The 23,967-nt window shown below is 38.0% G+C and overlaps 1 protein-coding gene across 2 annotated transcripts in view; it reads right to left on the bottom strand.

Annotated features, from left to right (window-relative positions):
• NCOA2 (nuclear receptor coactivator 2) overlaps positions 1 to 23,967 on the bottom strand; it is a 281,147-nt gene that overhangs the window by 162,508 nt on the left and 94,672 nt on the right. For both annotated transcript variants that reach the window (XM_052651443.1, XM_052651442.1), the window contains exon 2: positions 14,790 to 14,846. The gene's annotated coding sequence lies outside the window, so the exon portion shown is untranslated. The remainder of the gene's footprint in view (positions 1 to 14,789; positions 14,847 to 23,967) is intronic.

Genomic DNA, 23,967 nt, shown 5'->3' on the forward strand with positions numbered 1-23,967 from the left:
TCACAGCCACTGGCTGGGACCACTCTGATGAACTGTGTAGTGGCTCCTACGCAAGTCTGTTTTAGTCCTGCCTTTTCTAATGTAAGACACACAGATCTGAGGACTGGGGCTTAACTTTTTATTTGCTATGTCACTGCTAGAGCAATCAGTTAAAAAAAAAAAAGAAGTAATAATTCTTTATGTAATCTACCTGGCAAATATTTTAAATTAAAGACAACACTGCTAGAACAGCAGTTTTGAATATGCCATAGCATAATACTTGTTTCATTTGGTGATATTTTGAGCAATTTTTCTCCCTCTTTCTCACATGTTTACTCTCACAAATTTAGAAACATAAATGTTCACAAAGTACTCCTCTGGAATAAATGAGTGACAGAGAGCTCCTCCTTTTAAAAAAAATCACTCTCTCATCTCCTTAGTAGATGCCTACCAACAATGACAACAACTCTTGACAAAAGCAACGTATGCTGGAAATGCGATAAGAAGATGAAATATTCAAATGATTACCTGTTGGAGTCTAAAGGTAACGTGCTTAATCACCACTTTTTATTCCTCAGAATCTCTAGGATTCTGTGCTCCCAACTAACAATTTATGCAAAGCTCTAGCTGGGAACAAATTTTAAGAATAAATGCCCTTCTCTTTCTTTCATTTTTTCCTTCTCCCCCTAGGAGGGGGCTTCACAAGGTGTAAGTAAGAGGAAGTGAGGAAGTAATCACAATGAAAACATTTAAGAAAAGACATTTTAGTAAAAATACTCAGTGATTTTCAAGAGGGAGAAATCCTAGAAAATTGACTTTTTAGGTGCTAACCCATCATTTCTTAAAAGGTTTCTAGCTCTCATCATATTTATTTCTTCTTACAAGGCTAGAAAGGAAAAAATATAAAGGGGAGGAACCTCAACTCTCTGGCCCACTCTCGCCTATCTCTACTTTGTTACTCAATGGCTTGTCAGATCATTTGTGGTTACCTTGTGAGTTTCATTTCTTAAGTGATTGTATGTATGTATGGATGTGTGTGTGTGTGCGCGCGTGCACTATTAAAGATGATTTCAACTGATTATTGGGCTCCTACTCAGCAAAGAAGGCTTGCCTCTTTCCCTGTGGCAGTATAAGTTAAGACTTTTAAGGCTTAAAATAGATAGGAAACATCAGGAGGGGGAAAAGGAGAGAAAGGGTAGAGTCTATGGTTTGGACAATAGGTAGAGCTCAACTGGGAACTGCTGTTGAGATGCTGATTTGAAATTTTCAGAAATGCAACTCAACCTAGACTAGGAACAGGAATCAGAGAAATGAGGACTAGAAGCCGACCATGAGGAGAGGGAAGAGGAGGAGAACGAGCAAAGCTAATTTTTGAAAAGCAATGTTCTAAGCTCAGTATAACAAAACCACACAGTAGAAAAAGAAGAGATGTCTTAGGAAGGTAGGGAGATGGAATTTGAACAGGAAGAATAGATTAGACTCAAGTTGATATTAACAATAAAGAGCCCTCCCTGAAAAGATACATGCACCCCGATGTTCACTGCAGCACTGTCTACAACAGCCAAGACATGGAAGCAACCTAGATGTCCATCAACAGAGGAATGGATAAAGAAGATGTGGTGCATACATACAATGAAATATTGCTCAGCCATTAATAAGAATGAAATAATGCCATTTGCAGCAACATGGATGTACCTCAGTCAGTTCAGTTCAGTCACTCAGTCGTGTCCAACTCTTTGCAACCCCATAAACCACTGCATGCTAGGCCTCACTATCCATTACCAACTCCAGGAGTCCACCCAAACCCATGTCCATTGAGTTGGTGATGCCATCCAACTACCTCATCTTCTGTTATCCCCTTCTCCTCCTGCCCTCAATCTTTCCCAGCATCAGGGTCTTTTCAAATGAGTCAGGTCTTTGCATCAGGTGGCTAAAGTATTGGAGTTTCAGCTTCAACATCAGTCCTTCCAGTGAACACCCAGGACTGATTTCCTTTAGGATGGACTGGTTGGATCTCCTTGCAGCCCAAGGGACTCTCAAGAGTCTTCTCCAACACCACACTTCAAAAGCATCAATTCTTTGGTGCTCAGCTTTCTTTATAGTACAAATCTCAAATCCATACATGACCAATGGAAAAACCATAGCCTTGACTAGATGGACCTTTGTTGGCAAAGTAATGTCTCTGCTCTTGAATATACTATCTAGGTTGGTCATAACTCTCCTTCCAAGGAGTAAGCGTCTTTTAATTTCATGGCTGCAATCACCATCTGCAGTGATTTTGGAGCCCCCCCAAATAAAGTCTGACACTGTTTCCCCATCTATTTGCCAGAAGTGATGGGACCGGATGCCATGATCTTCGTTTTCTGAATGTTGAGCTTTAAGCCAACTTTTTCACTCTCCTCTTTCACTTTCATCAAGAGGCTGTTTAGTTCTTCACTTTCTGCCATAAGTGTGGTGTCATCTGCATATCTGAGGTTATTGCTATTCCTCCCAGCAGTCTTGATTCTACCTTGTGCTTCCTCCAGCCCAGCATTTCTCATGATGTATTCTGCATATAAGTTAAATAAGCAGGGTGACAATATACAGCCTTGACGTACTCCTTTTCCTATTTGGAACCAGTCTGTTGTTCCATGTCCATAACTGTTGCTTCCTGACCTGCACCCAGGTTTCTCAAGAGGCAGGTCAGGTGGTCTGGTATTCCCATCTCCTTCAGGATTTTCCACAGTTTATTGTGATCCACATAGTCAAAGGCTTTGGCATAGTCAATAAAGCAGAAATAAATGTTTTTCTGAAACTTGCTTTTTTGATGATCCAGCAGATGTTGGCAATTTGATCTCTGGTTCCTCTGCCTTTTCTAAACCCAGCTTGAACATCTGGAAGTTCATGGTTCACATATTGCTGAAGCCTGGCTTGGAGAATTTTGAGCATTACTTTGCTAGCATGTGAGATGAGTGCAATTGTGCAATAGTTTGAGAATTCTTTGGTATTACCTTTCTTCGGGATTGGAATGAAAACTGACCTTTTCCAGTCCTGTGGCCACTGCTGAGTCTTCCAAATTACCTAGAGAGTATCATACTGAATGAAGTAAGTCAGACAAGGATAGGGAGAAATATATGACATCCCTTATACGTGAAATCTAAAAAGAAATTATATAAATGAACTTACTTACAAAACAGAAAGAGACTCACAGACTTAGACAACAAACTTATGGTTGCCAGGGGGAAGGGACAGTTAGGGACTTTGCAATGGTCATGTACTCACTGCTCTATTTCAAATGGATAACCAACAAAGACCTATTATATAGCACATGGAACTCTGCTCAATGTTATGTGCCAGCCTGGATGGGAAGGGGGTTTGGGGGAGAATGGATACCTGTATATGTATGGCTGAGTCCCTTCACTGTTCACCAGTAACTACCACAACACTGTTAACTGGCTATTCCCCAATACAAAATGTTTTTGATGTTAAAAAAAAATTAATAAAAATTTAAAGAGAGAAAAAAAAAAAAGTGTCCTCAAGGTACGCTTTACTTCAATAACCCTGCATCTTTTTTCTGTGTCCAAGGTACCTGCAACTGACTACTCTTAAAAAGTATATGATATCCTTATATTAAAGTAGTAACCATTAACCATTTATTAAAACCTCTTCAACATGAGGTATTATACTTCAATTAGAGAATCTATCAGATATAATATATTAACCTGTAGTAGGTAAATTAAAATCTAAGAATTTACTCAGAACTTTGTATAAACCCACATGGTACGGCTTCTTCCTGATCAACAAGAGCAGGAAAATTGATAATCTAGTTGGACTGGGTGTGGAGTGCAGTAGTCACCATTAAGAGCCTGCACTCTCAGGACACTTCCAGCTCAGATGTAACTAGCAGTTGTTTTTCTGTCTTTGTGGCAATTGAGTCCCATCCACAAAAGACACCCTATGTTTCTCTTTCATTTCTAGCTACTCTCATTGTAATGGTCTAGAAAACACAGCAGTGTAGTAGATGTCACAGCAAGATAGCCACAGGTCAAGAGTGTGCAGAGGGACGCCAGAGGGCCCAGTGTCCCTCACCTTCCCACCCCGTGCACCTGCTACAATACCTTATTCTGTATGTGTGGTTACATTGTTTTGTAATCCCATTTATGTAACTTAACATTTGTTCTCCATTTGTCTTCTTACATAAAAGATGTGGGTGGGACAAAGGCCATATATTTTGCTTCTGAAACCTAAAGCGTTCTTATTTTACTCTGGGCACAATAACTGCTCCAAAATGAAAACAGACTAATTTGGAAAACACCGCCAGTTGGCCAGCGAATGAAAAACAAATCAGAGGTTCACCTGATCAAGAAGCTCCATTTGCATCACTAAAGGAGGCGACACGATCCGCGAAAGAGGACAGAGCTGAGGAATATACAGTCCCAGCTTCATATTCTAGAGCAACCTGCCCTCTTATGTGACACTGATTAAACTCCGTGAGTCTCAGAAATTTCCAAGATAAAATGTGGATAATCCAAGCTGAGGGGAATACAAATTTGATGGAATAATGTATACCTTAAGGACTAGCAGAATGTAGGTATGTAAGGAAAGTTTCCTTCTGAAAACTCCTTTATATTCTGATTTATAAAAATATTTCTACACTTTATGTTTTAAAGATGTGGTCAAGCCGTTATTGGAGGGTATATAAAACAAAAAATGTTAAGAGACAACAAACAACCATGAGTTACAACAGAGATAAGGACTCAGAAAGAAATCTGAGAGGTAGATTTCACCAGTGCTTTAAGAAATAGTACGAATTATTAAAACATTAAAGCCTATGTCACAGTATTAATTAAATTATTTGGTATTTGCTTAAAAAACAGCTTTGCAAGAAAAAGGAAACTCAGCTGTGAATAAAGTCAGTCTGAGGTGGCAGGTAATTAAAACCTCTTTTGTATTTATGATGAATACTCTGAATTACATCACAACTCATAAGCACCTAAAGACATTCTGCACTGATCCTACAGAGCAGCTGTGTGAAAATATTGGAGGAAATCTGAGAAGAAGGGGAGCCTAACTATTAAGCATTTTGTAAAATGTAAACGCCACGTCTGTTCATTTAAATCATGTTTATTTAAAATATAATATAGTCGACATGAACAAGAAACTGTACTTCAATATAAATTAAGCTTTCTGTCAAGTAATTGAAAGAACTCTCTAGTCACTCTTAGAAATATAACTTTTTCTAAATAACAACTGAAATTTGGTTTTGAATGGAACATTTTCTGCTCTTTGTGTGAAAAGGTCCTAGGATTTCTTAGTATGGGAAGTCTAGGATATGCCTTTTTAAGATTCTTTTAGAAAACCTATTTTTAAAGAGAGGAACTGAAAAACAGTGAGGTAGCCCTTTTTCCATCCATCAGATGAAACAACCCATGTTAATAAAACATCTAAATCTAAATCCCATTGAATGAATTATCTGTGTAACCTCATTTGAAGCCAAAGAAGAGCTTAACATAATTTCTGTGACCTGCATTTCCCTTTATTAATTAATGTCAGATAATCATTTCTGATACAGTATATAACTTAGCAACTCCATGGGCTCACAAGAGCCTAACTGGGAGAAGGGGACAGCCAATAAAATGCTAAGCCTTGTCACATTTTCCCCCAAACTTAGAAGGTTAGCTTGAAACTTTATTTATTTTGAAATTACTATCTTTTGTGTGTGTGTGAATGGTCTGTTTATTTGTTCTCTATTTTTTAAGAGAACAAACTTTCATAGGCAAAACACTACCAACTTCAGACTGGGCCCCAGTTCTGCATCTAGCTAGCTAGCTAGTCTAGGCGCACATCACTGGATAGGTCGCTGGGCTTCCCAGCACCTTCTCCCCCCATCTCTAGAGAGAGACTGTAGCAGCAGCTGTTTCCTAGGCTTCGCTTGGGGGCTGTGTGGACTATTACAGAAAGACCTTAGAAAACACTACCTGGCACATGATGAGAACAATATGCACGCGAGGAATCATAAACGATCTTTCACTTCCAACAACTTGCTATTACATTTGCACTAGGATTTAAAGAGGATTTGTGTTGACAATACCTGGTTCCACATTTATGTCTCTGTGCTGAAATCACATTGCAGAATGGCCTATAAATGTGACATCTCATCAAATATAAGTAAACTATACATTTAATTACACAGATGACTTAACACTTAAGTCTTCATTTGTGTTCATGGCCTACGTTCTACCTGTTTGGGGTCACCTCATAATTATCAATCTTTGGTAATATGAGTTACTGAGTGAGTGAAAGTCACTCAGTCGTCTCAGATTCTTTGCGACCCCATGGACTGTAGCCTGCCAGGATCCTCTGTCCAAGGAATTCTCCAGGTAAGAATACTGGAGTGGGTTGCCATTCCCTTCTCCAGAGGATCTTCCTGACCCAGGGATCAAATCCAGATCTCCCGAATTATAGGCAGATTCTTTATCATCTGAGCCACCAGCGAAATCCCTTGGTAATATAGTAATGTTCTTTTTAAATAAAATGAATTTATCTATCTAGTGACACACTGACAGAAAAGTTACATGCACATATACGGGCAGCAGTAATGTTAAAAATGTTCTGTGAACAAAACAACGAAAAAAACAAAACAAAATACTAACATGTTGCTCTATATAATGAAAAAAGTTCTAATGAAGTAGGATGCTTCCAACTCAATTTCCTTCACATTCTTGATCCACATCTTTCGAGTGCTTCTGATGAAATTCATTTTGTAGTATCTGACAGGATCAGTTAATCAAGTTTCCTTTTCTGAGATAAGAATCATTTTCCTCAACTAATATAAAAGGTGGCATAAAATGTCTCTGCAATTGTTACAAGATTCAATTAAAAGCAGGTGAGTTGAAAGACACCAAGTTCTGTTTCACTACATACATTAAGGCCTATTTGAAAGCTTTGAAAATCAAAAGTGGTTCAGTCTCAAATTCAATCAAAGAGAATTTAGACATGATCAGAACATACTTCAATTCCTGACACAAAGAATTATTCAGAGTTGAAACTCATACAAAACACGTAAAGGTCAAGAACCATATCTTGCCAAAAATAATAGTAACTGTTTGTTTTTCCTTTTCTTTCTACCCCTCAAGGTAACCTACATTTATCTCTACTTCAAAACACTGTGAACACTTTAACTCATGAAACCTCATTGTAGCATATAAACAAATGATCAGGTATGCTATTTTCATAATCAGCCCTTGAAATTTAGTATGAAACAGGACCCTTTAATCAGCCGAGACCTCAGTAAAAATAATGACAAAACCACTGAAGGAGAAGTAAGCCAAAGGTATCAAATTTGTGGAAATAAATACATAATAATAAACAAATGCCTCTAGGGTCAAGGATGATCAATTAGGTAAGCGTATAGCTCCTGGTGTGGCACCCGCTGGACCCCTTAGGGCCAGAGGAGAGCCACCAGGTAAGAACGTCCGTGGGGATTGTGGCCAGTGCTGCAGACATCATTTGGCTCTGGCGTTGAACAGTTTTGATGACAGTCACTGTGGTGTCAAAGAAGAAAGTTTTGTCTTTTTCCTTCCTTTTAGAAATAAGGAAGAAAAAAATTAAAAGATGGGAAATAGATAAAGTGAGCACACATTATGGTTTAGAGCAATATGGACTGGAATTTAGGATATGTTAAAATCACAATATATTTAATATAGTTAAAAGATAGCAGTATGTTACAAAGACTAAGATTTAATATTTTCTCTTTAATGAAAAAGTTTGAGACGGATCTTGACTTATATATCATGTATCAGTCAACAAGTTCAAAGAAGTAATAACTTACCTCTTGGACAATAAAGATTTTATGAAACTTTGGGAATATTCTGAAGGAGTAACAACAATAAACATCTAACTTCTACATTAGGGGACAATTTTAATGTTCCAAAGCATCTAGTGTCAAAGAAAATCTAAAATCAAGATTCCACTGGGTTCATGCACAAAATCTACTATTGTATATAAGTAAAACTCATAAAACCAACTTAATTTGTCTAACAGATGTTTAATTCAAGTCAAAGGAAATTTGCATTTCCATTTCCTTCAAATATAATAGCATCAGTAACCACCATACAGTTTTCAAACTTTATTTTATAACCTAGCAAATAGTTTATTTTCTGAACTGTAATAAAACTGCCATATAAAAGGAAGAATTAGAAATCTATATCAAACAGCCTTTTTAGTGACAAAGAACTCAAAGAAACTGCAAGGTAAACTGTTTCCTCCAGCCTTATTTTCTCTATTCTAACTTAAGGCAACAATTCAGTAATTACAACACAGTTGTTTCTTCAAAGGTATTCTTTCACAGTTTAGGTTAAGAAGTCAAAGTCTTGGTATTCATACAAGCACGGTGAAGTTTTTTTACAAGCTCACCCATTCATCTGTCTGATGAACTTTACTCCAGCTCATCACACCCATGCTTTTTGGTCCTTTGCTCTTCTCAAGGAGGTACAACAAAACTGGGCTCCAATGCCGTAATATTGACAGTTAACAGACTACCCATCCTTCAAGGTGAAGACCACAAAATTTCAAATGTATGATTTCTGCTCATGTTAGAATTTTATCTAACAGGCACCAAAAAGGCTAAAACTGTGGTTTAAAGAAAGCAAAGGCCTCAAATTATCAATTCTAAATCAATTCAGTATTTTTGAATACTTCCAAAAGCAATAAAGGCAAATAAGTGTACAGACTATGGTACAACAATCTCTCAACCTTGCCTGGAGACATGTACTTAAGAGATCCTCTAAAACTGGACTACATACATCTATAGTATATGGTTAAAAAGCCATTATTAAATGCTACATATTTCTTCCTTCCCCTTGGCTCTTTTTGGATGGGAAGGCAGAACTGTAGCTGTGACTAGAACAAAAAAATATATTTCCACTGACTGAAGAAACCAATGATTCATTCATGAAGTAGCACACAAGGCTTTGAGAAACCTAACATGCAAAATTGGGTTAAAATCACAAGTTTCAAAATTCACTGTTAATGTTTCAGGTTATGTCCAGTTTTTCTGAGTCTCAAGCTAGCAATGGAAGTCTCAACAGAAACCTCTATATCCCAACAGCAAAGAAACACAGAAAAAAAGAAAGGGAGGGAGGGATGGAGGGAAGGAGGATGGAAGGCAAGTGCTACGTAATCATTATGGATATGGATAATTTTATAAATAAATGTTTAATTTATCCCTTACATTTAGATGCTATGAACAGTGGAAAACAACATGCATGATTCATGCTTCAAAAATAAACTATGAGGTGTTTAATGGAAGCAGCCTGATTTTATTTGCTATTTTTTCTTTAAGGAAATTCTGGCAAGATCAGTTGACTCAAATTCAACACCTGTCCAGAAAATAACATACATCTGTCACTTCTTCCAAAATGAAAGTGAACGGCATAGCTAAAATTCCTTGTGTGTGTGTGTGTGTGTGTGTGTGTGTGTTCAGTTGCTAAGTTATGTCTGACTCTTCGTGACCCCATGGACTGTAGTCCACCAGGCTCCTCTATCCACAGAATTTTCCAGGCAAGAATACTGGAGTGGGTTGCCGTTTCCTTCTCCAGGGGATCTTCCCAACCCAGGGACCGAACCCGTCTCTTGTGTCTCCTGCATGAGCAGGCAGATTCTTTACCCTAGAAACTGACCCACATTAAATGCTATGCACTTGTTACTACAGTGGCACAAATGTGCAATTCTGTTTATCGCAGACTTTCTCCCTAAAGCTAACAACTCTATTATTCAGGTTAAGTAGAACATACAACTTTGAACTGAAATCTAAAGGCCAGTAACAAAAAATGGCAAGAGAATATAAGTTTTATTAATATAAACAATCTGCAAGCACTTCTCCCCACTCTCAGGCATACATACACCTATACTATAGATCTCTACTTCTTTCTCAGAAGATTCTAGCTCCAGTGCTACTTCTTCTAAGACATGCTAACTCAAAAGATCAACACAAGGTATGGACTGGCAATACTTTTGCATTAGCCATCTAATCCCACAAGGCTGAGAGTAGCTTTTAAGAGGAACCTGAAGTGTCATGCTATGCATGCTAAGTCGCTTCAGTTGTATCTGACTCTTTGTGATCCTATGGACTGTCGCCCACCAGGCTCCTCTGTCCATTAGATGCTCCAGGCAAGAATACTGGAGTGGGTGGTCATGCCCTTCTCCAGGGCACCTTCCGGACCCAGAGATCAATGCACTTCCTGCACTGGCAAGCAGGTTCTTTACCACTAGCACCATCTGGGAAGCCCTAGACTGGCCGTACTTTTAATTTTAATTATTTTCAAAGAATACCAGTAATGCCAATAGAAGTCACACTTAGAATTTATCAATTAAAAAAACACAGTGCTCTCCCAGTGAATTCTCTCTACACTGAAATTCAACTTACAGCCCAAGAAACATCCTGATAAATTTTATAAAAAGTCATGTTTTTAAATTTCTGCAACTCTAAATTTTGCTATTCTAGCATTTGAATGAACCATAAAAACCAGATTCTGCCCTATTTCTGGTAAGTCTTTCAACAATGCACTGAGCTGACATCACTTTGCTTGTCTGGACCCCTGCTCTACACGCAGACAGCCTGGACTCTCCGACTGTCTCAACTTCACCTACCTCCCAGAATGTGCACCTTCCGAGAAGCACACTTTGCAAGCACTGCTGCCCCCGTGTAAACAGGACATTTGTTTATGAGGGACAGCTTTTGCTGTTGTTGCTATTGCCTTGATCTCTACCATAGATTAAGACTTTCAGCAGAAGCAGACATATAATTCAGAAATCAAGGCTCAGTTTTCTTCTTTAAGAGAAAGATCAGAAAGCCAACTCAATGGGGGAAGAACCTGCAAGGAAATATGGAGTTAAATATTCAGCAGTACTCCTTTTCCAGTTTAACACATTGGGGTAGGTATTCTTTATATTTCCCATAGCACTTAGCATAGACTAACAGGAAATAAATAATTAATATTCTGAAAGAGAAGAGAGTGAGAAGTAAGGGGGGATGGCCTGAAGGTGAAGGGAGGGAGGGAAGAGGGAAAGGAAAGTTAATGGTGCTGAACGAATGTAGTTTCATGGGGAAAAACTAAACCAAGCTGTTTACATGAATGTGTGCATAAAAAGGGAAGAAAATGGAAGAGGAAAAATGCTTTAAAAACTGGCATGTCACACAAATAGTTTCCAACTGTGGCTTTGTGTCAATAACACCCACTGGAAGATAATTTCAACTGACCAGTAAGCCTTTTTTTTCCTGGGTCCATTCTACATACAAGGAGCAGAGGGTTCTACCCAGGGGACTGGGGGTGGGCTCAGGATTCCAGTTTGAATAGCTAAATGGCCAAGGGCATTTTATCAACTGTCAAAATATTTATTTTTCCAAATCACAGTGCCTATACTGCTGACATCTGAAGGAAATACCACCAAAACAGCAATACAATTAAATGCTGGCAGATTTTTGCCTAAAGCATTTAAATATTAATATACTACATTTCTGTTTAGAATAATACTGATTTTCTCAGATATGCAGTCAAATCAAGCTGCCTGTCTTCATGGGAATTTACACACCTCTCAGATAAATCTGACACCTAATCACAAATCTTTTCATGCCTATGAACAAAGAAGGAATTCAAAATCCAAGAAATACTCATTTCAAATGTATTTTCAACTAGTGGGGACATAATTTCTTTTATGTCTTGATACACTTAATATACTGTTTAGTGTTTAGCACTGAATATACAACATACCACAAGAGGTATATCATGCTTTACTGTACTTTGGAGAACTCTCTCTCCATGTTGGTACTGAAGAGTTGAGATCTAACCTAGCATGCATGAACAACCTTCAGCCACCCATCCCATTCTGTTCCCACCCCAGATATCTCTATAGTAGAGAAAATAAACTTATAAATAAATACACAATATATATGACTCCACAGTGAGCTCAGGTTTCCATAGCAAAGGGAATATTACACTTCAAGGCCACATTGTCAAAATAGATTTATCTAACGTTCCTGTTTTGACTATCCATTCTGAGAAATTTTTATTGGCCAACCTTAAAAATGCTTAAAATGTGAGATTGCAATGGCAACACTCATGAAGTTATAGATTAGGAAGCACAGTCCAGGCAACTAAAAAAATTTTTAAATTCAAACTACAGAATTCTCTTCCACTATTCAAACCTGGAATTTGTATTTACACTCAGAGACAGAATCCTTTAGGAAAATGTGAAGAAGTATACTTAATCATGTTTTCAAATCAAAATTTTAATGTATATTCATGTACAGTATCTTATAGGGCGTCTCTGGTGGCTCAGTGCTAAGGGAAGCTGCCAGCCAGTGCAGGAAACGCGGGTTCTATCCCTACATTGGGAAGATCCCCTGGAGGAGGGCATGGCAATCCACTCCAGTATTTCTTTCCTGGAGAATCCCATGGACAGAGGATCCTGGCGGGCTACAGTCCACTGGGTCACAAAAGAGTCAGACAGGACAGAGTGACTGAACAACAACAGTATATTATATATTTGAGACTCAAAATATTTCTGTATTATACATCCTACTCAACCTTGAAAATAAACTAAATAAGGAAAGCTGAAGTTCTTTTCTGGAAAGATAAAGTTCTGATTTATCTCAAAGTTACGTCACTTCATTTCTTAAATAATTAAAATAGGTCTCCATAGAGACATAAATTATGACACCATCCAAGATAAGGGTTCTAAGTAATTCTATAGTCACAATATTTCACACAACCTGTTCTCTGTAAAAGTGATTTATCCAACAAATCATAGATGCCACTCACAACATAGTATTTATAATATTGCAAGGAATAAAGAATTCTGATTCATAGGATACCATATTTTTTTAAACAACAACAACAACAACAAAATGAATCCAAATGGCTTTTTCCCATGCACCTGCCCCCCAAAAGTGAGTACGAAATTAAAAGTGCCGGAGTGGGACTTTAAATTGTTTAGGGCATCATTAAATTTCAAATAAGTTGTCATGTTATACAGTTTGAAATAAAGGTTAAAAGACCTACTAATGAAATATAAGCAAAATATTCCATAATATTTTATTTTAAAAATAATTTTAGGTCCTCAAATATGAATACTATGTTCCTATATTACATTTACTGCCACAAATATGCTTGTATTTAAGGCTACTTAGGCAGAAAAATGGACCTCAGGGGTTAAGATCAAAGTCTTTGGAGTGGCAAACTGCCACTTACTTGATATGACCTTGAAAAAGTCACTTAACCTCTCTCAGCTTCAATTTCCTTATCTGTTATTCTGAAGATAATGAAAAGCACTTACATAATGCCTGGCACACAGTGAGGGAGCTATAAGTAATAACTGCTGTTATTTAGTATTATCAAAGGAATTCTTAGATATAAATAAGAAATGGCTGTGTAATTCCCAAAATTTAACTTAAAAAAAAAAAAAAAGGCCTAGAGGTTAGACTTAGTCCTTTCTATAAATGAAAAACCATGATGGCAGAAGGAGAGACCAGTATTTAAAGAGGGTCAAACAGATCAAAAAACAATGCATACAAAAAATGAAAGGTGACAAACCAATAGTAGTGACTAACATCCCAGGAATAACTGCCAACCACACAAGGTAGCAGCTGTGTCAACTTATGCATATAGCTACCTTCAATAACGAATTCAAATATCAACACAGAGAGCAGAAAAATGGCCCCAAATTTCCCTCAGTCTACAAAGAGAGCACAACTTTAGTAAATTACATTTTGTATGCACTGACAGGTAGTGGGAAAATTGTAACTTGTTTGGTTTTCAGAGATTAAAACTAGACAGCTGAGGTCAAATAAACTTTGTTCTCCATAAAGGTATCATAAAACATTTCCATCATAGTAGCATGATGGAGTAAGGAGGCGAGAAGCTCCCACACTTGCGTCAGATTTATACATCACTTAATCCTAAGAATCTACTAGGATGCTGACAAAATACAGAATTGGAAGCATTATCCTCTGACTTCTACCCTGATTAATCATACTTGAGTAACACAGGTAATTTCTCTGAGCATTTAAGAGCTCTGTACTTAAAAAGTATGTGATGGAAATTAATTTCATATTTAGAGAAAAGTATGAAGAACTATTTCTAGTTTGTATTTACAGACGCAGAGCTCAATGACTCTGAATATAAATCAATTCTTAATATCTATTACCCAATAATTACTGTAACAAACATTTATTCAGTCTTTCCTATTCAATGAGCACTATTCTAAGATACAGATACTGTTTTTAACAAAAGTGGCCCCAATGTTCATGGAATTTATATTCTAGTAGGAGAGACTAAAAATAAAACTATATCACATGATCATAAACATTATGATAAAAATAAATCAGAGTTGTGTGATAAGAAGGAGTGATTGAGAAGCTATTTCAGACTGGTTGGACCAGAAGAGCCTGCTTGTTAAATCTACCTGTATAAGACTGAAATTTGCTGCCAAAATCTATAGCAACCATTCTTTTATTTACATATAAAAATAAATATACACATTTTGCCAGGCTACGAAATTATAATTCACCTCATCCAATGGGTAAATGTAAACTCTTCCCAAATACACACAACAAACACTGATAAAACAGCTATGGTCCTTTTACCTTCAAATATTTCTAAAACGTGGATACTGAATCTTCATAACAAAACAAATGTAGACAAATGTACTACATTTTAAAATTCACATTCATTTTATTTATATACTATATTGCTCAATTGTAAATAACTTTAAATGTTTGATTATACTTAAAAATCAGAATATACCAACAGGAAAGCTTACTTTTAACTCACCTGTGACTGTACACAGTGCAGAAGATCTATAAATGTGTAGTCAAATCCAAGAGAAATCTGCAATAAAAAGAAATGAACAAATATGAACAAAAAATGCAGAATCCTGTCAGACTCATTAGATTCGGTATTTTTTATAACCAATGTAGGTAATACTCATTAATAACATCTCTCTACTCAGTAACTCACTGACACCATGTAAATCAAGAAGCAGACTCGCTGTACAACTTTTATTTGTCCACACTAGTATAAGACAAGGCCACATTTCAGTATCTCCTAATTCAGCGAATTATGAGGTGTCTACCCATCAAGTTTTGAGTTCTCGACATAAAACATATTACATTTTCTGGTAGCTGCTTGTCTAATCACTAGCACTTCACTGAATAAAAGCAGAGGAGGCCCGAGCTACCCATTTTTACATGGCACTCCTAAAGACCACCCCACAGTAACACGGTGCAGAAGAGATGTTTGCCAAATGAATGAATGAATGATTTAATTAAATGATTAATTAAGCTCGCATACTGATCTTACTTTGCTGTGATTTACAGTTTACCTCTATGGAAAAGAATGGCTTGAAATTACTGAAATAATAATCTGTCATAACTGCTTAAACAAAGACATTCAAAAATGAATAACTTTAAAAAGTCTAGAGTATAATGATGCAATAGGGAATTCCCTGGAGGGTCAGTGGTTAGAACTTGGCTCTCACTGGCAAGGGCCCTAGGTTTGATTTCCTGGTCGGGAACTAAGATCTTGCATGCCGCACGGCAGAGCCAAAACAAATTTTTAAATAACCATAAAAATGATGCTATCTACGGCAATCTGCAGAAGTAAGAGTGGTTAAGAAAGTAAGAACTGAACATTTTCAATAATGAGGGCAACAGCTCCCCAAGTTTCTTCTGGGCCTGTACCTTTGAGAAGAACTTAGCAATGAAGGACCACACACTTCCTCTGACCCACACAAGGGTCACTTACACTGCACCTAAGAAGTTTCCTTCAAGATGCACAGCCCAGAATATGAACACGGCAAATATGTGCCTATGAGATTTTCTGTGTATGAACGTTTACCACTCTTGTGTACATTACAGATCTAAGAAAAACTGCACAACTGCTACTGCAGGACTGCTAGTAGTATGTTTTCATTTTAGCTATTATGGGCTACTGGATTTAATCAGCTTCAAGGAATATTTTTACAAACTGAGCTACTGTACTTTTTCCCTTCAGGTGACACCAATCTGTAATAATTCATACTCTGAATCATTATCAGGCTTGAGTATTAACTTTCTTCTGAGCCCTTTATTCTTTAGAATAAATAGAACCTAACAGTAAAAAAAAAAAAAAAAAAAAAAACCCTAATATTAATTTAATACTCAAACTGCCATTGTTCTAGGGCACTAGAAACATCTGATTTCATAACCTGAGAGGTCTAAAGGGGAAAGAAATGGGGGAAAATGCACTTTCATTTTTACCAGGACCTGCTCAGGCTGGAGCCCATCATATATAAAGAAATGCAGGTAGGGAATCAGGCAGAGATGATTCATGAAAAACAAAAGGAAGTCTATATGCAAATAAGAAGTTATCATAGTAAATAAAACGAACAAATTCTCAAGTGGTAGTCCATGAGCAGTGTGCAATAAACTGTTACATAATAGGGGTCATCAATTCTATACAGTGCTCCTGGGGTAAATATACTCATTATGCTGACCTACTTAAGCCCATTCTAATTCTATACCAACAACTAATTTGCTCAAGGACATCACACTATGCAACAGTCAAGAGTTAGAACTTGTGATATGAGTAGAAATGATGACATTAAACAATTACGGCAAAAAAAAACCAAAAAACCAATTACGGCTTGATCCATACCATTCACAAAGGCTTTTCTGAATGTGCTAATATAAGGAGGAAAAAGTGCTAATGAATCCAAGCTAAACAAAAATACATAAAAACATGAAGATAGACGATACATAAAAACATGAAGACATTATGATACCTCGGTGTGACACTTTAAACCAGAAGAACAAATAAAATACTTATAAACATAGAATTACAAAATGTTTTCTAAGTCACCGTCTCTGTGTCTGTGTGCATGCTTGGTTGTGTCTGACTTTTTGTGAGCCCACCAGGCTCCTCTGCCCATGGAAATAATAGCTATTTAAAGTGACAGTTCGAGCAATGACAAGCCTATAGGAAACCGACATCTTCCTACTCTTCTTGAGCCCTGACAGTTTTTAGGAAGCTCCTTCAGGAGTTTCAAGGGAAGAGGAGCAGAAGACTACCCTGAGCCTGGCAGAGTGACAGAGAGGAACCCTGCAGGAAATGACAGAGGGATACACATGTCCTCCCTCTCACAACCACTACTATTTCCACTGTATAAACCAAAAAGGTAAGCCTCCTCTCCATAGAAAAAAAAAAAAGCTGCCTGGAGCAGATAAAAGAACCTGGGGCTAAGATCATCGAACAGGTGAGGTTTCAAAACCTGGCTCTCTCACGTGAATACTGCTATACTGCTGCTGTTAATATTTCCATCACAAGCCAGCTGCTTAGGCGTGTGACCTCAAAAATGTTACTGTGGACTCAACTATCAAATGAGGATAATGTCCTCTCTGCACCACCCTGAAAGTATTAAATGAGATAATTACACAAAGCACTTGGTACATGGCAGGCATTACACATAATTATGATTCTGCCAAGTGTGATTTAGCAGAATAAATGCTGCTAGCTGTAAATGACAAGCCTAGCCTAGCCCAAGTAAAACTGATCTTTCCTGAGACGTCTTAATAGCTTTCTCTGCCCATAATTGCCCAGACACATGCATACACATGGAGTCTGATGGGATTTTTTTTTCCCCCTTGGCCATGCTGTGTAGCATGCAGGATCTTCAATCCTTGACCAGGGATTGAACCAGTGCCCCTGCAGTAGAAGTGCAGTCTTAACACCTGCACCACCGGGAAAATCCCCTGCTGAGACATTTTTTGAATGAGGACTGGCTTAAAACTTTAAGCAGAAAGATAATATTAATACCTGATTTCAAATCTTACAATAAAGTTATAATAATCAAAGAGGTAGGGACTGAACACAGTCCAAAACAGGCTCACACATTTATATCAATCCATATTCAATAAAGGTGACATGTTAATTCAGTGAAGAAAGGGGCAGTCTTTCCAAAAACATACTACCAAAAACTGATTATACATATGAGAGGGAGGAAGAACCTCAACCTTTACCTTGCACTCTGGGAAAAATCAACTCAAAATGGATAGCATCATAGATCTAGAAATAAGAGCTACAAAGCTTGTAAAAGAAAGCAGCTGGAGAAACTTACTGTGGATTAGGCAAAAATATTTTAGGTATGATACTTTAAAGGTATAAAAGAAAAAAAAACTGTTTAAAGACCATAAAAGAAAAACACAAAACTGAATTCCTTTATAATTAAAACTTCTGGGCTTCCCTGGTGGCTTAGTGGTAAAGAATTCACCTGCCAATGCAGGAGACACAGGTTCGATCCTTGATCTATGAAGATCCCACATGCTGCAGGGCAACTGAGCCTGTGCAACACAACTGCTGAGCTTGTGCTGGAGAGCCCAGGAGCCACAACTACTGAGCCCACGTGCCACAGCTATGGAAGTCTGCGCGCCCCAGAGCCTGTGCTCTGCAACGAGAGAGGAGAAGCCCACACTGTAAGAAAGAGTAGCTCCCACTCGCTGCAACTAGAGAAAGCCACTCTCAGCAGTGAAGAGCCCAGTCAAATAAACAAATAAATAAAAACTTGAAAAATAATAATGTTAAACCTCCTCTTTTTCAAAAGAAATAATTAACAAATGAAAACCCAAGCTACAGACTGGAAGAAAATACTGGCAAAATAATTATCTGAAAACACCTATGTATTTAGAATATATAAAGAGCTAAATACATAATAAAGGATGTACATAGAATAAATAAAGGAATCTCACAATAATAAAACAGCTCAATTTTTTTAAATGAGAAAAATATGTGAAGACATTATATATATATATATATATATATATACGCACAGGGAATGTACATCAAAAAATATTGGGTATCATTAACCATTAGGAAAATGGAAATCAAAATCAAAACAAAATACAAAAGCCCATCCAGTAAAATACCCAAAGCATTGCCAAGGATATGGAGAAACTAGAACTTTCCCATTTTATCCCTTGCTGGTGGGAAAGTGCAATAGTACAGTCATTTTGGAAAACAGTTTGGAAGTTTCTCATCATCTAACCCAACGATTTCACATCAAGGTGTGTTTTCATTCATCTCAGGGACAGAGGACCATACAGAGAGTTGTACATGAATGTTCTTATCAATTATGCTGAAAAAAATTCAAAAGTTTCAGTTGGAGAATGAATCTTTTTCAGAATGTGGTACATTCATACAATGAAATACCACTCGACAATAAAAAGGAATGGATAGCTAACGTATGCCACAGCATGAATGAGTCTCAAAAACATTTTGCTGAAGAAAGAAGCCAGACACAAAGACAACAGACTACACGATTTCACTTACTTGAAATTCCTAGAAAAAGTAAAACTACAGGGACAGAAAACAGACCCGCGGTATCCTGGGTTAGGGAATGCAAGTGGGGACTGACTGGAAGCGGCAGCTCACCCCAGTATTCTTGCCTGGAGAATTCCATGGACAGAGGAGCCCGGGGGGCTTCAGTCCACGGGGCCACAAGAGTCAGACACGACTGAGTGACCAAACCAGCAACCAACAGTAGCAAACGGTGGTGTGAGCATTTGCCAAGGAGAGCGTCAACTAACACAATTACTTTGAGACAAAAAGAAAAAGAAAAAGAAATCAGGACTGAGCTAACATCACTTTAAAAAGATTGTTGGCAGCATTAAAGGAATAGGTTGATGATTTTCTAAAAGGCAGGGGAGGGTTAGAGGAGATGCACGTGATATTTTATTTGCTTGTTTAAAAAAAAAAAGGAACAGAGCCAGAGGAAGGAAAATCAGCCAGAAACAAAATGAAGTCATGTGTGTAATAGTGGCTAAGACAGCACCTTCTAACTTAGTAGTATAAGGGAAGGGCCATATCTTGCTGTTTGGGTTTAATATCACCACAAGTAACAACTATCATTGAGAGCTCTGGGCAAAGGGCTTGAAATGTGTTACTTAATTTAATCTTCCTAACAATCCTATGAGGCAGGTACTGCCACTATCATCACTCCCTTGTAGATTCAGAAACTAAACTGAGATGAAGCTGAAGGCCACAAAGCTGATATGGCAGCAAAGTCTGGATTTGAACCCAGAGTCTGACTGCTGAGTCTATTCTGCTCTTACCTCCTAGGCTATTTTGAAAATTTTGATAATGTTATCATTGTTGGCAATTTGATTTGAAAAAGGTGGCCCAAAATGTGATCGGCCTTAAAACAGCCACCTTGAGTTTTTGATATGGTACCAACAAGAGTAGTGTATTCCTCACGCCACCCAGGCTGACATTGTTAATAAATCGGGACATTATTTCTTTCCTGACTCAAATGTAGCCTCATAATTTTCTCAAGATTGCCACCAATTAAAGGAAGTCATCAGGACTTCCCTGGTGATCCAGTAGTTAAAGACTCCGGGCTGCCAATGCAGGGGGGCAGCAGTTTGATCCCCGGTTGGGGAACTAAGATCTCACATACTGTGAGGCACAGCCCAAAAGCAAAATAGAGAAAAGAAAGAGAGAAAGTCATCAACACCAGTGTCAGTATGCAAACAATATACTTTCTAATCGTAACAAAACCAACTTGATTTTTGACGGACAACAGAGTACATGGAACCAGCCACCGGAAAGATGACTAACAAAAAGGGAGCCACCATACTTCATGCTCCAATGTAGGTCTTCTTTGTGATTTAGCCAGCACCAGCTCAGTCAACAAGCCAGCCAGACACAGTGATAGAAACAAAGAGGACACATGGGGAAAGGAAGAGAAAGCTAGGGGTACTGATCAGATTACTTGAGATTTTTCAACAGTTTAAGCCACTAATTTTTCCACTTGTTGCTGAGAAACACAAAAACTCCTGAACAACTGGACAGAAAACACCTTTACCTCGGCATGTTTCAACTCATGTAACATCAAGAGGAAAGTCTTACTTTCAAGATTTACCTATGAGAACTACTTCAGATTACTGAATAGGACACTGTATTTATATATATATATATAACATATTTTAGATAAAATATCCTTAAAAGCCTTAATAATGTAAAGAAAGTGTACTACATATACAAGGTAAAATTCTTTCCCAAATATTAAGTTAATGGTGCTAAAAATAACATCTAATCTACAGAAGAATAATTTATAAGTTAACTGATGAATATACTTCAGACAATATACTTCTATATATACTTTATAGACAAGCTCATGTTTTCTTTCTTTGTTTAAAGAGTTCAATGATTCCTAACCCATGAAACTCTTTATACATGGCATCTAAAACAATAAAACAAACCAGTGAATATAACAAAAAAGACACAGAGATATAGTGAACAAACTGGTGGTTACCAAGGGGGAGGGAAAGTGGGTAAGGGCAAGATAGGGGTAAGGGAGCTGGGCATACATCAGAAGAAAAATATGGTTTGAAAGGATACATGAACACCAGTGTTCACCACAGAACTGTTTACAACAGTCAAGACAGGGAAGCAACCTAAATGTCCATCAACAGAGGCATGAATAAAGAAGCTGTGCACAATGGAATATTACTCAGCCATAAAAAGGAATGAAACTGTCCCATTTGTAGAGGCACAGACAGACCCAAAGGCTGCCATACAGAGTGAAGTAAGTCAGAGAGAGAAAAACATATGTTTAATCTCTCTTTTATGTGGAATCTAGAAAAATGATAAATGGACTTATTTGCAAAGCAGAAATAGAGATAAAAGATGTGAAGAACAAATATATGGATTCCAAGTGGGGAGGAGGGGATGGGATGAACTGGCAGACTGGGACTAACATATATACACTTCTATATATAAAATGAATGACTAATGAGAACATACTGTAGAGCACAAGAAACTCTATTCAATGCTCTGTGACAACCTAAAAGGGAAGGAAATCCAAAAAAGAGGGGGTGTATGTATAACTGATTCACTTTGCTGTACAGCAGGAATATTACACTGTAAAGCAACTATACTCCAATAAAAGTTAATAAAAAATAAAAATAAGAAAGTAAAATGCTTTTCCATGAAAAGAAAAAGATAGGGGTAAGGGACCAAGCTGTACAAGCTTCTATGCAGAAAATAAATAAAGATATACTGTACAACATAGGGAACACAACCAAAACTTTCCGATAATCACGCGTGCTCGGTCACTCGGTGGTGTCCGACTCTTTGTGATCCCCAGGCACTGTAGACAGCCAGGCTCCTCTGTCCCTGGATTTTTCAGGCAGGAATTCTGGTTTATGTCGCCATTTCCTCCTCCAGGGGATCTTCCCAACCCAGGGATCAAACCCACATCTCCTGTGTCTCCTGCACTGGCAGGCAGATTCCTTACCACTGTGCCACTTGGGAAGCACCATGATAACTACAAGAGGAGTATAGTCTTTAAATACTGTGAATTACTATGCTGTAACACGAAACTTAAATAAAACTGTAAATCACCTATACTTCAATTTTAAGTGAAGAAATTTATGACTTCATAACTTCTCATCCATCAGTTCGGTCGCTCAATCGTGTCCGACTCTTTGCCACCCCATGAATCACAGCACGCCAGGCCTCCCTGTCCATCACCAACTCCCGGAGTTCACTCAGACTCACGTCCATCGAGTCGGTAATGCCATCCAGCCATCTCATCCTCTGTCGTCCCCTTCTCCTCCTGCCCCCAATCCCTCCCAGCATCAGAGTCTTTTCCAATGGGTCAACTCTTCGCATGAGGTGGCCAAAGTACTGGAGTTTCAGCTTTAGCATCATTCCTTCCAAACAACACCCAGAGCTGATCTCCTTTAGAATGGACGGGTTGGATCTCCTTGCAGTCCCTGGGACTCTCAAGAGTCTTCTCCAACACAGTTCAAAAGCATCAATTCTTCGGTGCTCAGCTTTCTTCACAGTCCAACTCTCACATCCATACTAAGTATTAAAAACTTGTAAGCTACAATTAAAATAGTTATATAGAAAGGGATATATTGTCGATTTTAAAACTCCTAAGCTATAGGTTACAGCCTGTGGGGTCGCAAAGGGTCAGACATGACTGAGCATACACACGCACCCAAGCTACAGGTAGGTACACACATACAACTGATATGTGTGATATGATGAAAAATAAAATACCCATCAAATTCACACACCTCATACGACCATTCCTTTCAAGTCTGTCTCTCATTCACCATGACCAGAGTTAACATAGTAATGCAGCTATCACAAAACACTAACTCTACAAAGAGCAGTATTCTCACATAGAGACAGACCTAGAAGAAAAATTAACTCACTTGTGGTTGAATGCACATGCCTCCAATTTGGGAGATGACTAAAGATACTAAATTTGGAGTCACTAACTTGAAAACATCATTTAAATCCACTGATAACAGTTGAAAGAACAATGAGCTGGGAGTCTGGAATAAAGCCCTAAGGAAATCCTTCTTTTAAAAATTATGTAGGAAAGGAACTAACCAAGGAGAATGAGATGAAATTACCTAAGAGACAGGAGGGAGACCAGCACAGAATCTGAAGAGGGACTTCCCGGAAAGAGAGGCTGGACAAGAGCTGCACAGTGTCTACCTGAGTTAGAGCAGAAATTGCTCATGACTTTCCTAAGAAGAGTTTCATCAGAATGATACAGACATAAAGCAGACTGGAGAAAAGTTATAGTGTTGACAAGTGATAGGAAAAAAGGATCTGGACACAACATATGCAAATGATCACTATCATGACTAGCTTATATTAAAATCTGGCTCAAGGGGTAAAGAATCTGCCTGCCAATGCAGGAGAAACAGGAGATGCACATTTGAGCCCTGGGTTGGGAAGATCCCCATTCCAGTTATCTTGCCTGGAAAATTCCATGAACAGAGGAGCCTGGCAGGCTACCATCCATGGAGTTGCAAAGAGTCAGACATGACAGACACACACATCCCGCCTAGACTGTGAGCTTCTTGAGGGCAAAGGTAAGGTTTCCTCCATCTTTGATTAAGAAGACAACCTGTGGTTGGACAGGTGACCTTTTAAACAATGCTCCTGCAGA

The sequence above is a fragment of the Budorcas taxicolor genome, chromosome 14 (genome assembly GCF_023091745.1).
Source record: "Budorcas taxicolor isolate Tak-1 chromosome 14, Takin1.1, whole genome shotgun sequence".
NCBI classification, from domain to species: domain Eukaryota; kingdom Metazoa; phylum Chordata; class Mammalia; order Artiodactyla; family Bovidae; genus Budorcas; species Budorcas taxicolor.